The following is a 15,196-nucleotide window of genomic DNA, read 5'->3' as shown; positions in this document are numbered from 1 at the left end:
TTTAGTGGTGTGTACTTCTTGTCAGCCTTTACTATGCGTCTTTTCATCTCTGCATTTCAAAGTTCTGCCATTTCTCAGCAGCTACCAGGTGGCCAGCAGACAGATAACTTCATCACCATTTAAATCTTTTTCTGTTTCCCAAGTGTCATCTGCCCATACCACATTTGGCCCACATTTGGCCAACATTTGGATTTGATCTTTTCTTTTGGTTTGCTAAATGAATGTTACGTGCTCCCACTCAGATGTCTCACAGGAAAATAGGGGAATAGGCAAACCTCTGGTTAAAATTATGAGGGAGATGTACACAATGACCACGCTCAAAAACATCCCCTGGGTGCTTCTGACAGCTGTTGTCTGGAGGGTTTAAAGCTGTTATTGATTACCACAACTGCTGCTGAAAAGCAAGTTAGCCCTTACTCTCCCTACGACAGGAGGTGAGGGAAAAGAGAAGGGAGAGCGAACAGAACTCTGGCTTATGCTGCCTAAAGGGGGGCAGCACATCTTGGAGAAGACTCAAGTCACTGCTGCTTCTTCGTCAGGGGATCCAGTACCAGACAATAAGGTGCATCATACAAAGATGCTGCAATTTTTGATCAGTGATGCTTGTGAACTAAATTGAAGTACTACAGAATAATGTCTTCTCTCTCCCTGCCCACTCCTACAACAGTTATGTGTCTGCACAAGTCTTGCCTGGGGAGTTAATAAGTGGTAAGAAACAGAATTTCTTATTCTGTGGTAATGTATCCTTACATGAGTTTGAGAGATTATTGTAATCTCATTGTAACAGTGGACCCTATTTGTATAGACTTCTTTTTTATCTCTTTACCATTCAAATCTGCGAGCTGAGACCTGCATACTCGAGACCATCATACTCAAAATGATCTGATAAGAGTTGATTTCCAATTACTGACTGGCTCATTCTTCTCTGACTGCAGTCCGTGTTCATAGATCCATTGTGGACATTCGCTGGTGTCTGACAGGTCATCTTCGTCCACATTACATGTTTGGTCTACTTTAATGGTACGACATTTCTAGCCTTCTGATGCTGCCCAAATGCCAAATACTCAGGCTTCTCAGTGGTCAAATGGTAGCTGAATGAATGCTAATGATCCAATATCAGCAGAAGATCTATATTCCAAACACAGATTGAACTGAATTGAACTGACTTTATTACTTACATCATTCACATACATGAGGAATAAAAATCTTTACGTTACGTCTGTCTAAATGTGCAAAGTGCAATTTGTAGTAATTTATAATAAATATTATGTACAACAGGATAGTCAATATAACATAGAAATACAGTTTCATCAGTATGAATTAATCAGTCTGATGGAGGAAGCTGTCCCGGAGCCTGTTGGACCTGGCTTTTATGTTGTGGTACCATTTCCTGGATGGTAGAAGCTGGAACAGTTTGTTGTCAGGGTGACTCGGGTCCCCAATGATCCTTTGGGCCCTTTTTACATACCTGCCTTGGTAAATGTCCTAAATAGAGAGAAGTTCACATCTACAGATGCACTGCGCTGTCCACACCACTCTCTGCAGAGTCTTGTGTTTGAGGAAAGTCCAGTTGCCATACCAGGCAGTGATGCAGCCAGTCAGGATGCTCTCAATTGTGCCCCTATAGAAAGCTCTTAGCATTTTGGGGCCCATACCTAACTTCTTCAACCATCTGAGGTGAAAGAGGAGCTATTGTGTCTTTTTCACCACACAACTGGTATGTACAGACCACGTGAGATCCTTGGTGATGTTACGCTGAGGAACTTAAAGCCGTTCACCCTCTCAACCCCAGATCCATTGATGTCAACAGGGGCTAGCTTGTCTCCATTCCTCCTGTAGTCCACAACCAGCTCCTTTGTTTTTGTGACATTGAGGGAAAAGTTGTTTTCTTGACACCGTTGTGTCAGGGTGATATCTTCTTTCCTGTAGGCTGCCTTGTTTTTATTTGAGATTAGGCCAATCAGTGTAGTGTCATCAGCAAACTTGGTTAGCAGATTGGAGCTGTGGGTGGCGACACAGTCATGGGTATACAGAGAATAAAGGAGGGAGGTTAGTACACAGCCCTGAGGGGCACCTGTATTGAGGGACAGAGGGGCAGAGGTGAGGGAGACCACTTTTACCACCTGCCGGCGATCTGACAGGAAGTCCAGGATCCAGCTATACAAGGCAGGGTGAAAACCGAGGTCGCTGTGCTTCTTCTCGAGCCTGGAGGGAATTATCGTGTTGAGTGCTGAACTGTAGTCCAAAAACAGCATTCTCATATAAGCATCCCTCTTCTCCAGGATTTTAAAAAACACATAAATGGATCAAATTTCTATGTGGATATATGTCACCATGTCACCGAAATGGTCTTTAATCACCAACACCATTGCTTCCACATCTTTCAACTTAAATGCCAAGCATTTTCTGATTGTCTTTTATCTTCACTACTATTTGTTGAAAACTGTTACCTGTACTCACTTGTGTTCCTGAACTTCTCTCTACTTTTACTGGTCTTAAGTCCCTGAACTTGTCCTGTTTGTCTCTCCCACACTGAATCCAGCCCCAGTCAGGCTCCAAAGGAGATCAATTCAATGAAGCAATTCATTCTGTCCCAGGACTGATCCCAGTGATCTGTGAAATGGAAACCTCGCCAAGGTAACAGATTCACTCCCAAATCTGTTTTAAAATAGAGAAGGCCAGAAGCATTCAGCAGGTCGGGTAACTTACTGTACAAGGAGAGAAAAGCAAAGTTAATGTTTCAGGTCAATCACCTTTCTTTAGAATGAGGAAAAGCTGGAAAATAAGCATGTTTTGAGGTGTGGAGAAGGAGGAGGGACAGAACCAACAAAGGGAGAAACTAAGAAAGACTGAAAAGTAACACACATCAAAGTTGCTGGTGAACGCAGCAGACCAGGCAGCATCTCTAGGAAGAGGTACAGTCGACGTTTCAGGCCGAGACCCTTCATCAGGACCTCTTCCTAGAGATGCTGCCTGGCCTGCTGCGTTCCAGCAAGTTTGATGTGTGTTGCTTGAATTTCCAGCATCTGCAGAATTCCTGTTGTTTGCGTTTTAAAAAACTGAAAAATGTTGGGACTGGATGAGAAATCTTGGTGAAGTTTTGTTAACTTTAGCTAATCTGATTCGGGATGGTGTAAATAGAAAGAGCTAGATAAGAACAGGGGGACCCTGTCTCTCTATCCCTCTGCCTCGCTGGTATTTCCAGAATTTCTATTTTTATTTCATATTGGCAGCCTCTGTGTTTTTATTTACTTTTCAATTTCTGTTTAACACGTCCTCAGAAACAATTCAGAAATTAAATCCCCTAACATTATGTACCTCAGTTCCTGGAACCTGGTAAATCTCTTTTATAGCTGTTGGCCCGGTCTGTATGTAGAAGTTCTACTGCACTCAAGTCAGACAGCGTAGCTCTGGCAATAGGCCATCTGTCTACCACGTCCCCACCTCAGTTTCAGCTAATACCCAGCTGTGACCAGCGGATGTTATGACAGTTAAAATACTTTTTCACTAGAACCATTCATAAAATGTTGTTATTTTCAGACTATATATATATATATTCTCAGACTATATATATATACACTGTAATTTTCAGTGGCATCACAATAGCAAAACCATTATAATGGAGGACAACACCAGAGAAACAGGCCCTTCAGCCCATCTAGTCTGTGCTGAACTATTTCTCTGTCTAGCCCCATCAGCCAGGCCCTGAACCATACCCCTCTATACCCCTCCACAACCCTCCCATCCTCGTATTTATCTAAGTTTCTCTTAAATACTAAAATTGAAACCATATCCACCACTTCTGGTGGCAGCTTGTTTCACATTCTCACCACCTTCTGAGCAAAGAAATCCACTCTCATGTTCTCCATATATATATCACCTTTTACCCTTAACCTATCACCTCTGGTTCTAATCTCACCCAAACTCTGTGGGAAAAGCCTGCTTGCATTTACTCTGTCTATACCCCTCACAATTTTGTGTACCTCTATCAAATCTCCCCTCATTCCCCTACGCTCCAGGGAATGAAGTCTTAACCTGTTCAACCTTTCCCTATAAGTCAAGTCAAGACCCAGCAACATCCTTGTACATTTTCTCCGTGCTCTTGGAATATTATTGATATCCTTCCTGTTGGTAGGTGACCTTCAGGAAAGAAAAATGTCGTATGACTTTTTTCTACCCTTCCTGCTATCACTTTTAGAAACATAGAAACATGGAAAACCTACAGCACAATACAGGCCCTTCGGCCGAACATGTCCTTACCTGAGAAATTACCTAGGGTTACCCATAGCCCTCTATTTTTCTGAGCTCCATGTACCTGTCCAGGAGTCTCTTAAAAATGCCTTTCATATCTGCCTCCACCACTATCACTGGCAGCCCATTCCACGCACTCACCACTCTCTGTGTAAAAAAACTTACCCCTGACATCTCCTCTGTACCTGCTTCCAAGCACCTCCCTGTGCCCTCTTGTGCTAGCCATTTCAGCCCTGGGTAAAAGCCTCTGACTATCCATACGATCAATACCTCTCATCATCTTGATACACCATCTTTTATCATTGTATCTGCATGGATGTGGCTGAGTTTTAGAGTAAGTCCCACATATTTTGCAGAATACAGCTTGATATATGTGTATTGAGTGCTTGTTTAGTGTTGTAGTGACTAATCGACCTGTCCAATACACAATCTTATCTCTTGCCCCTTACCCTACAAATGATCACCAAGCCACACCACAACAGATCCACCACTTTAGGTGATCTCCCCTCTACAATACTCAACCAGGTAGTTTCCCAACCATTTCTATCTCTGAGCTAGAATTCACAAACTTTAGTTTATTCAATAAGTTCTGATGAAGGGTCTCAACCCAAAACATCAGCTGTTCATGTCCCTCTCGAAATGATAGTCTCACCTGCTGGCTCCTCCAGCAGTTTGGGATTTATTTTGTGCTCCAAATTCAAGTATCTGCAATCTCTTGCATTTCCAATCATTAGTCATGGTGATTTCTTTAGGAAGAAATAGGTAAATATAGAGTGTGTATGTGTGTGTGAGTGTGTGTGTGTGTGTGTGTGTGTGTGTGTGTGTGTGTGTGTGTGTGTGTGTGTGTGTGTGTGTGTATACTTACATGTACACATGTGCTTGCTATGTTTTGTGCTGGGAGAATCGTGATATCACTGGAGCTATATATCGGGGTAATCAGCGTGCTACGTGGAGGTTTGGTGTTAGAGTTAGATTTCAGTGTTGCAGGTTTGTAGAGCTCTTGTTTTGCACTACAGAAGCAATATCGTGTTATTTTGGGAATCTCCAGTGGCAGGCAACCTCTGAAAATGCACTACCTGGGCTCTTAACCCTGTTTCTCCACCTTCCTATCTGTGGGATTACCCACAACTATTACATTCTGCTTTCCCACCTCCCCCTCTCACTCACCTAATCAAGACTTAATTCATCCCCAGCACTAATCTCTGGCATCTCACTCCCCACTACCAGATTGTCAGAGCCCTGATCCCTGCAGTGCCCAAAACCTAATTCTCAAGACCCCAATCCTTTCTTCACCCCAAGACAAACAGTCCAACCACGTCATTCGTTTATGTCATCTTTCACAGCACTGAAGAACTTCCATATTCTCTGACAATGAGTTAAAACTTGAAAACCTGCTGGAGATGTACCCCCAAAGTGAAGGTTGATAAACATCAGCCAAAAATTTATTTTCCAGTCCTTTATGCTTTGAAGAGGGCATGTGGTGTTTGGGATGTGCCCTGAATGCTCCTCAGTGAAAACTGCGTTTGTGGATGTTGCATATGTGTAGATAAACAGATTTGACAAGAGAGAAGGTAGTAGGCCTCTAAATCAGTGTGAATGCATGGGGACTGGAATGAGATAATAACTAATGGAAAGTATCTCTGAAAATGCATTCCACTGGGCACAAAGAACTCAAGTTGTCAAGTAAAATTATTAGTCAGATACGGGCCTCCTACATCTTGACGTGGATTCAGTGGTGCATTATCAAAAACTGTATAAACAAAGTACAACTAGGCTTGGGCGAAAGTGTGTTTGTAAAGGACATTTCACGCCCCTTCTTGCAGGAGGAAATACTAGGCCACTGGAAAAGAACTTTCTCCCAAATGTAATAATAGCTTGGATTATCAGAGGTGGCCTCCACAATAAGGAGAGACATAACACTGGTATTTCATGTCAACAGAACAGAGTGAACCAATCACTTCAACCTGAACCAACATCCAGCATCAGGTGACAACTGGTGCATGGCTGTAACTGAGCTCAAACCAGGTAGCTATTGTATGTAAGAAGTATAATATTGAATTAGACAATATATTATCGAAGTAGAAGTTTAACTTTTACCTATTGTTTGTCTCTTCTATTCACTTAAGTCCAAGGAAATGAAATTGTTTATGTCCTACAAATTTACTGAGAATCTATCATGAGAGGCTGGATACACTTGGGTTGTTTTCTGTAGAATGGAGGAGACTGAGGGGAGATCTGATAGAGGATTGTAACATTATGAGAGGCATGGTTAGAGTAGACAGAGAGTATCTGTTTCTCAGGGTTAAGACACCTAATACCAGAGGGCATGCATTGAAGGTGAGAGGGGTAGGTTCAAAGGGGATGCGAGGGGTAATTTTTATACCCAGGGAGTGGTGGATCCTGGAATGCGCTGCCTGGTATAGTGGTAGAGGCAAATACATTAGTGGCTTTTAAGAGATATTTAGATAGGCATGTGAGGAAGATGATGGGATACGGACATTGTGTTGACAGGAGGGATTAGTGTTTGGGTGTTTTTGATTTGCTTTTTAGCTGGTTTGACACAACACTGTGAGCTGAAGGACCTGTTCCAAAGATGTACTCTTCTATGTTCTATGTTCCAAATTTTAATTATCAAACAACGCGTAAAACTACAAACAAAAGAATATCTGCACATGCTGGAAATCCGAGCAACACACACAAAATTCTGGAGGAACTCAGCAGGTCAGGCAGCATCTATGGAAAAAAGTACAGTTGACATTTTGGGCCAAAACCCTTTGGCAGGAAGACCTGCTGAGTTTCTCCAGCATTTTGTGTGTTTTGATGAATAAAACTGATGACTTTCATCTGTTAGGTGAACTTGAATGCTCCAGAGCACTGTTCAAAGAACAAAGGAATTTCACTAATGTCGAGGCCAATGTTTTTTTTTAATTTTCTTTCACTGTTGTGCGTGGGAGCTTGATGTGCACAAACTTAGCTGCTCTTTCCAACGCTACTACATTTTAAACATTCTTCATTTGCAAAATAGATTGATGTGTGAAAGCGCTCAAATTAATATGAGGCTTTTTCTTTCATCCTTTCTCTTGTCACCCTGGTGTAAGAGGTGATGCAATGTTCTAAAATCTTGTTCTGTCCACAAAGGATTGCTGCAGGCAAGTCACGAAACTGTGCCAACCGCTAACAATTTTACTTTGCAGAGGTCTTTTCAGGTCAATTTGCCATTTCGCTACTCCCCTCCAAAGTACATCTGAATGTGCACTCCTGCATGTTGGCATGGGAAAGGGGTTCGAGTAAACTGTCCAAAGGAGGAGTCAGCATGACCTCCTGACAAGATGGAACCAACAAGGATGTCAACACCTGTAAAGAGGGACATATTGACATAGCTAGAAGGAGAAAGACTGTAGTTGATAGGCCTTGTTTTCTGTTTGATTTATTGAAATAAAAGCAGTTTACATTTCTTGCAGCTTATCATATTAAGGTTTCGGTCCACAAAGAAGAAAGGGTACCAGTGCTCATCAACCCGGTGAGAGAATTTCTTTCCTGAATTGTACTATCAGGTTTCTTTGGACATTGACACACCGTTTCAAATCAGGGGTGCAAGTGGCCAAACACTTTCACCAACCCTGCCTAACATTCAGCCCAAATAAAGGCATCTACCCATTCTTATAGGAGCCTTAAAACCAATTTTCTCCTTTCGAGAGATCTTTCCCCCTACCATTCCAGAGGATAGCTCATTATTTTGATGTCAGCTGATATCAGGGTCCTGCCTGGAGATAAGTGTAGCAAGTAGGGAGAGTTGTCCATCTCAGTTAAAAAAGGAAACTACACTATATTACTGCCCTCCACCACATCTTAATTATTATCTATCTATCATCATAGGTTTGGAACTGCAAGATTCTGTGGCATGATAATGTAAAATCAAGATGTATATCTGAACATACTTCTCAATATTCCCTTTTCAGCTGTTTAGTAAGTAAGTTAATGAGGAAGGACATTATAAACACATTTATAACCAATGTAATGCATAGTGTTTTTCCCAGGAAAGTGGAATCAAATAGCTCAGAGCATAGGTTTAACATGAGAGGGGAATGATTTTTAAAAGACCTGAAGGGTACCTTTTTCACACAAAGGGTGGTGCATAAATGGAATGAGCTTCCAGAGTGTGCAGTAGTAAAGTGTGTAAGGTAGATGCAACATTTAAAAGACGTTTGGACAAGTATATGGGTAGAAAAGGTTTAGAAGATGGGCCAACAAACAAGCAAGTTGGACTTTCTTAGATAGCCATCTTGATTGGCATGGACAGGTTGTGCCGAAGAGCCTGTTTCCTGCTGTTTTTTTTCTATGAGAGGCCTGACGCTGCCATTTCATGTCAGCAAGACAGAAAGAACAGTCATGTCACTCCAGGCCAGCATTCAACCTCAGGATGAAGTCAAGCAATGTAATTAAAAACTCATGTAAGATAGGAAACTTAAGCCAATACTGAATTAGAAATTTAATTCTGATGTGTTGGCAGTGCCTTCTAGACATTAGACAACAGACAATAGGCGCAGGAGTAGGCCATTCGGCCCTTCAAGCCAGCACTGCTATTCACTGTGATCATGGCTGATCATCCACAATCAGTACCCCGTTCCTGCCTTCTCCCCATATCACTTGACTCTGCTATCATTAAGAGCTCTATCTAACTCTTTCTTGAAAGCATCCAGAGAATTGGCCTCCACTGCCTTCTGAGGCAGAGCATTCCACAGATCCATAACTCTCTGAGTGAAAAAGTTTTTCCTCAGCTCCTTTCTAAATGGCCTACCCCTTATTCTTAAACTGTGGCCTCTGGTTCTGGACTCCCCCAACATCGGGAACATGTTTCCTGCCTCTAGCGTGTCCAATCCCTTAATAATCTTATATGTTTCAATCAGATCCCCTCTCATCCTTCTAAATTCCAGTGTATACATCCCCAATCGCTCCAATCCTTCAACATATGACAGTCCCACCATCCCGGGAATTAACCTCGTGAACCTACAATGCACTCCCTCAATAGCAAGAATATCCTTCCTCAAATTTGGAGACCAAAACTGTACACAATACTCCAGATGTGGTCTCACCAGGGCCCTGTACAACTGCAGAAGGACCTCTTTGCTCCTATACTCAACTCTCCTTGTTATGAAGGCCAACATTCCATTAGCTTTCTTCACTGCCTGCTGTACCTGCATGCTTACTTTCAGTGACTGATGAACAAGGACACCTAGATCTCGTTGTACTTTCCCTTTTCCTAACTTGACACCATTCAGATAGTAATCTGCCTTTCTGTTCTTGCCACCAAAGTGGATAACCTCACATTTATCCACATTAAACTGCATCTGCCATGTATCTGCCCACTCACCCAACCTGTCCAAGTCATCCTGCATTATCATAACATCCTCTGCACATTTCACACTGCCACCCAGCTTTGTGTCATCTGCAAATTTGCTAATGTTACTTTTAATCCATTCACCTAAATCATTAATGTATCTTGTAAATAGCTTCTATCCATCTAAATGTTAGGTAATAAAAGAGTTAATGTTCTAGAGCATTATCAAGAAGGTTCCATAATTCTAATGGTTAAGTGACATATAAAACTGATCTACTTTTGCCTCTCAGAGAACAACGAGGAAGGAAATTTCAATGGAGTCCTGGCCAATATTGTTTACTTCCTTTCAGCGTTGTGGGTGGGAGTTTGCTGTGCACAATCTTAGCTATTGTTTCCCCACACTAAAACTTTTCAAAAGTTCTTCATTTGATTACTTGACAAACTGCAATTTACATCCCCGGCCTTCATTACAGTCATAAGTTTAATCCCAAAGGACGCATACACAAAAAGGAAAGAAAATAAGGCTGTGTGGATACCTCATTTACAATTTATTTAGTAAGTTATTCTTTATCACTAGAGATCGTCCGAGTGACATCAATTAGACATTTTCATATTTTAAAGAATTAGATATATCATTGAAGTAATTTGCTGGATTTTTCAATTGGACACCTGAAGGCTGCAAGGGTTAACTTTTCATTTGGACACTCCAAATCTCATCCACTCTGTCAGAAATGGATAAAGTCTCCCTCTGGTGTTAATTCAAAGTCCAGAGCAGTAGCTTCAGGAACAATTCACAGAAATGTTTATACTGATAAGCATGAAAGTCAAAGTTCAAAAAGAGAGAGACACAAGTTCATAGTTTTCTACACAAAATGATCTATTTTCAACAGAACAAGCTTTGGGAAGATCTATAGTGTTGATAGGATTGATTTATCTGTGGGTATTTTAGTTTGACTCTACGCCATAATTATAACAGTTTTGAAATAATGCATCTGACAGGAGAACTGACATCATAACATTGGAAAAAGTTGGCTCATGAACACTCCTCTTACAGACCCCCAACTGCACAGATCTCCTCAACCATAATAATTATACATCATTAATACAGGTACACTGTCCACAAATTCCTGTTTGCTGATATTGGTTCCATTTGGAAATAAAGGGATCCAATCTCACTTTGGAGAAAGCCAGGTCCAGTGACAATTTCCAAGTACTGGCTGTTATATCAACCTGGAAACTTTATTTCTTTCTGTCAGAGAAATTCCCTTTGTTTCTACCCCCGCCCCCCCCATCCCACCTTCATCCTACTGATCCTAACTTATTTCTCTCTTTCTCAGTTCTGACGAAGGGTCACAAGCCTGTTACTGTTACTGTTTCCGCAGATGTTGTCTGACCTGTTGAGGGTTTCAGCCTTCCTGTTTTCATTTCAGGTTTCCAGCGTCTGCAGTATTGATTTACTGGGTCATAGCGCCACTCAAAGCTGTGGGTTTATGCACTGCTCCAGCTGTTTGAACAAGGAATCAACCGTTGCACTATGATACAGATAGAGAAGTGGTTCTTTGTGAATGAGGTCTCTCTGGTAAATGTAAAAGTTTCCAAGGCTCCACGTGAGCTGAGCAGAAACACTCTTTCTTGTACTAATTTCTCACTGAATATTATTTGGCTGTAACTGTATTCATCTCGTGAAACGTAGTTCTGTGGTGACTGCTGCTTGTGTTTGTTTGCTGATCCCACTTCAAAGATGTCAGTATTTGGGGCCACTAAGGATGAGGAAAGGTACTGCAAAACAACAGGTGTTGTGTTCTTCTTTCAATACATAATTGAAGGTTTCCCCACCCTTCTGAATCAGAGATCACCACTCCATTAAATGTGTGCTGCAGGCTCCTTCTAGGTCATCTCAGGCATACCCCTGTAGGGATGTAGAATGCCTTCAAGTGGATGTAGAAAAGCTAAGAAATCTTAGAAGGAATATAACAAAGAACAAAATAATATTTTTGAAATGGCTAGAGATTGAAACGTGTTGAGGTTCATGTACCTGAATCACTGCAAATTACAGAAGGCAAGGAGAAAGGCATACTGTATGCTTATCTTGATTGCAACAGGAATTAAGTACAAGAGTAGAACCATCTTGCTCTAAGTATTGTATGTAGGGTTCTGCTAAAGTTGTATCTGGAATACGGTGTCTAGGGTGGATATACCTGGAATAGAGGGGATACAGCGAAGGTTCAGCAGATTACTTCCTGAGAAGAGAAGAGGAAAGGCTAACCAGACTGGGTCAAAACTGTCTTAGGTTTAGTAGAATGAAATTTGATCTCAGTGAAATGCACAGAGTCATTAAGAGGCTTGACAGAGTGGAATGTTTCTTCTTTTAGGCAGATCTAGAACAGTCTCAGAATGAGGAGTCAGCAGTTCTTCTTTGTAACCCTCTAGCCTGGGAAGGGGTGCTTAGTCACTAAGTATTCTGGATATTAAGGAAATCAAGGGTTGGGATGGGGCTGTGCAGAAAATGGTGCCTTGTAGAGTAGCTGGATTTAATGAATGGTGGAGCAGGTTTGAGGGGTCCTGTTCCCATTTTCATAACCTAATGCATATAAATCCTTATACCATTGTATGGCACAATGGTTTAAATGAAAAACAAATGGGGCTCTCCTTTGCTTCCCTGACTGTTGACTTCATTGACAAACCAACAATTGTCAGAAGCTTGGCCATCACTCTCAGCCTGTGCGCATTGAATTTCAGCTGCCAGATTCTGCTTCAGGAAATCCACACTGCACAGCTGGGGCCCAGTCTAGGAGGACGAGAACAATAGGAAATAGTTCTGAACTGAAGTTAGTCCATATTTATCGGGCTGTTCTAGAGTATTAGGAGTGTACATTTGTTGGTTTTTCACAGGAGAACATGCTGACTGCTGTGCGTGTGATATAAATTGTTGTTATTCGTCTCCACGCCTTGTGGCACATTGGGTGACAACTTTGCTGTTTCTTTAGCATTGTGGCTGTTTTTTACAAGGCCGAGTTGCTAGCTTGAAGCTCAACCCAGCATGGATATAAAGCATGCAAGGAAACGGCCGGATTTGAACCTGGGACCACTAGCCTCAAAGTCTGGTGCTGTCGCTGCTACACCACCGGCCGGCTTGTGCTATATAAATATTGCTTATAAATGCACACAAAATGTTGGAGGAACTCAGCAGGTCAGGCTTCAACTATGGAGAGAAACAAACAGTCAAGTTTTGGGGCCAAGATCCTTCATCAGGACTGAAAAGGAAATGGGAAGAAGCCAGAACATGCAGAGGAAGGAGTACAAGCTGACAGGTTTAGATGAAACCAGGTGAGGGGAAGGTGTATGGATTGGGGAGGGGGATGAAGCAAGAAGCTGGGAGGCAATAGGTGGGAGAGGTAAAGGGCTGAGGAAGAAGGAACCTGATAGAAGACAGTAAACCTTTGGAGAAAGGGAAGAAAAAGGGGCACCAGAAGGAGTGTAAGGAAAAGAGAAGGAATAAGAGGGGAGCCAGAGAGGAGAGGAGGAGAAATTACCAGAAATCGATGTTCATGCCATCATATTGGTGACTACGTAAGGTGTTGCTCCTCCAACCAGAGAGTGGCCTCATCAAGGTAGTAGAGGAGGCCATGGACAGACATGCCGCAGTGGGAATAGGAAGATGAATTAACAGGATGGCCAGGGGAAAATTCCGCCTTTTCTGTCAGAAGAGCAAAGCTGCTTGATGTAGCAATACGCTGGGTCTCATCGATGGAGAGGATATAGTAGATGACCTTGACAGACTCGCAAGTGAAGTGTCACTTTAGCTGGAAGGACTGTTTGAGGTCCTGAATGGTGATGGAGAGGACATGTAGGTATAGGTGTAGCACTTGTCCTGCTTGCAGAGACAAGTGCCATGAGGGAGATCAGTGGAGAGGAATGAATGGACAAGGGAGTCACAGACAGAGTGATCCCTGTGGAAATGGGGGGGGGGGGGGGTTAGTCAAAGATGTGCTTTGTGGTAGAACCCTGTCAGAGATGACAAACATTACGAAGAATGATATACTGGAGACAGAGGTTTGCTAGCCTATGATGGGATGAATTTACCAGCTACCATGGGGCTGGAGGCATCTTCTACCACTTGGAAACTCAGTCTTCAGCTGCATTTCCAACTTACAAACTGTTCGGGTTACAAACAACTCATAGGAATGGAACCAAGTTGTATCTTAAGGACGACCTGTATCTGAAAGTAGGTCATACCACAACACCTCCCACCCGTAATATTACAGGAACAACCAGTGACTCAGCAACCTGCTCTCGCACCTCTCACATCCAAAACACCTCACTGGTGCAAGACCGGAAGACACAGATAGTAACTTTTGTCTACTTCAGGATTGAGGAGAGGACTTGTAACTCCAAAAGTTACATTTTCTGAGCAGTGCATGTCCATAACATATGGGGATCTAAATACAAGTCATTGGAGTGCCTGGAACAATTTTTTTTTCAATGAAGTTTCCGGGGTCTGGTTGTCTCAGACAATATTAGTACTTATTTTCCACCCTTATTTGCCCTTGAGTGGGAGAATCATATTCTTGAACTATTACATTCTAACTAGTGAAGAAACTTCTACAGTGCTGGTGAGTAGGGAATTCCAGAACTGAGACCCAGCCTCAATGAAGGAGCAGTGATACATTTCCAAGGGTGATATATAATGCTGCACTCCTCCAAGAAACTGGGATTGATTCTGACCTGACCTTGGGTGTAGTCTGTGTAAACACTGCTCATTCTCCCTGACTACATGGGTTTGGTTTCAGGACCATGGTAGCTCTACTGCTCCATTTTTAATTCTATCACTTCATTCCAGATTTAATTAATTATTTGAATATAAATTCACATTTATGGTGTGATTTGATCTCACATTTCCAGATTAATGGTTAGTCCTTTGACCACTTATCTGGTATGTATTGATGCATTATACTACTGTACCTAGGTATCACTGGTTGTGTCAGGACATAATTATTGATGGAATAAAATAAGTAGGAATTTGTTGGCCAATATTAATTAAGAATATTTAAATAACTATCACAAATAGACTGGAGGTGATGGAAATATGAAACAAAAAAGTAGAAAATACTGGAAACCATCAGTAGAACTAACATTGACTATGTTTCTATTTCCACAGATGCTATCTGACCAGCTGAGTGTTGCCAGCATTTTCTGTTTTTATACTGAAATGAATCACTGGCTGATTTAAGAGCCCAGTAAATTTTGAGTTTTGTTATAGTCACTTGTTAATAAGGAATGAAAATGCCAGCTTAGCAAACTGATGTATGGCCTGTGTATGTCATGTGGGCTGCCACTTGAAATGATCCGGATGTAATGTCATCTTTGTTGGACCATGTGTATGTTGATATTGGCAGCAATGGATCTCAAATCTCTTCTACTGATTGGTTGCTGGCTTGAAACCATTCCAGACAGTTGTCCCAGGTTAGTAGTAGATAGTCGTGCCAGGTTCGATGCATATGATTAATAGCACAGTGGAAACTCTGGTTCCTGAAGTACAGCTTTTTTCATCTTACACCAATTCAATCAAACAACAAAACTATCCAAATTAAATTCCAGTACTTTACT

The sequence above is a fragment of the Mobula hypostoma genome, chromosome 18 (genome assembly GCF_963921235.1).
Source record: "Mobula hypostoma chromosome 18, sMobHyp1.1, whole genome shotgun sequence".
Lineage (NCBI taxonomy): Eukaryota > Metazoa > Chordata > Chondrichthyes > Myliobatiformes > Myliobatidae > Mobula > Mobula hypostoma.
This window is presented reverse-complemented; position numbering follows the sequence as displayed.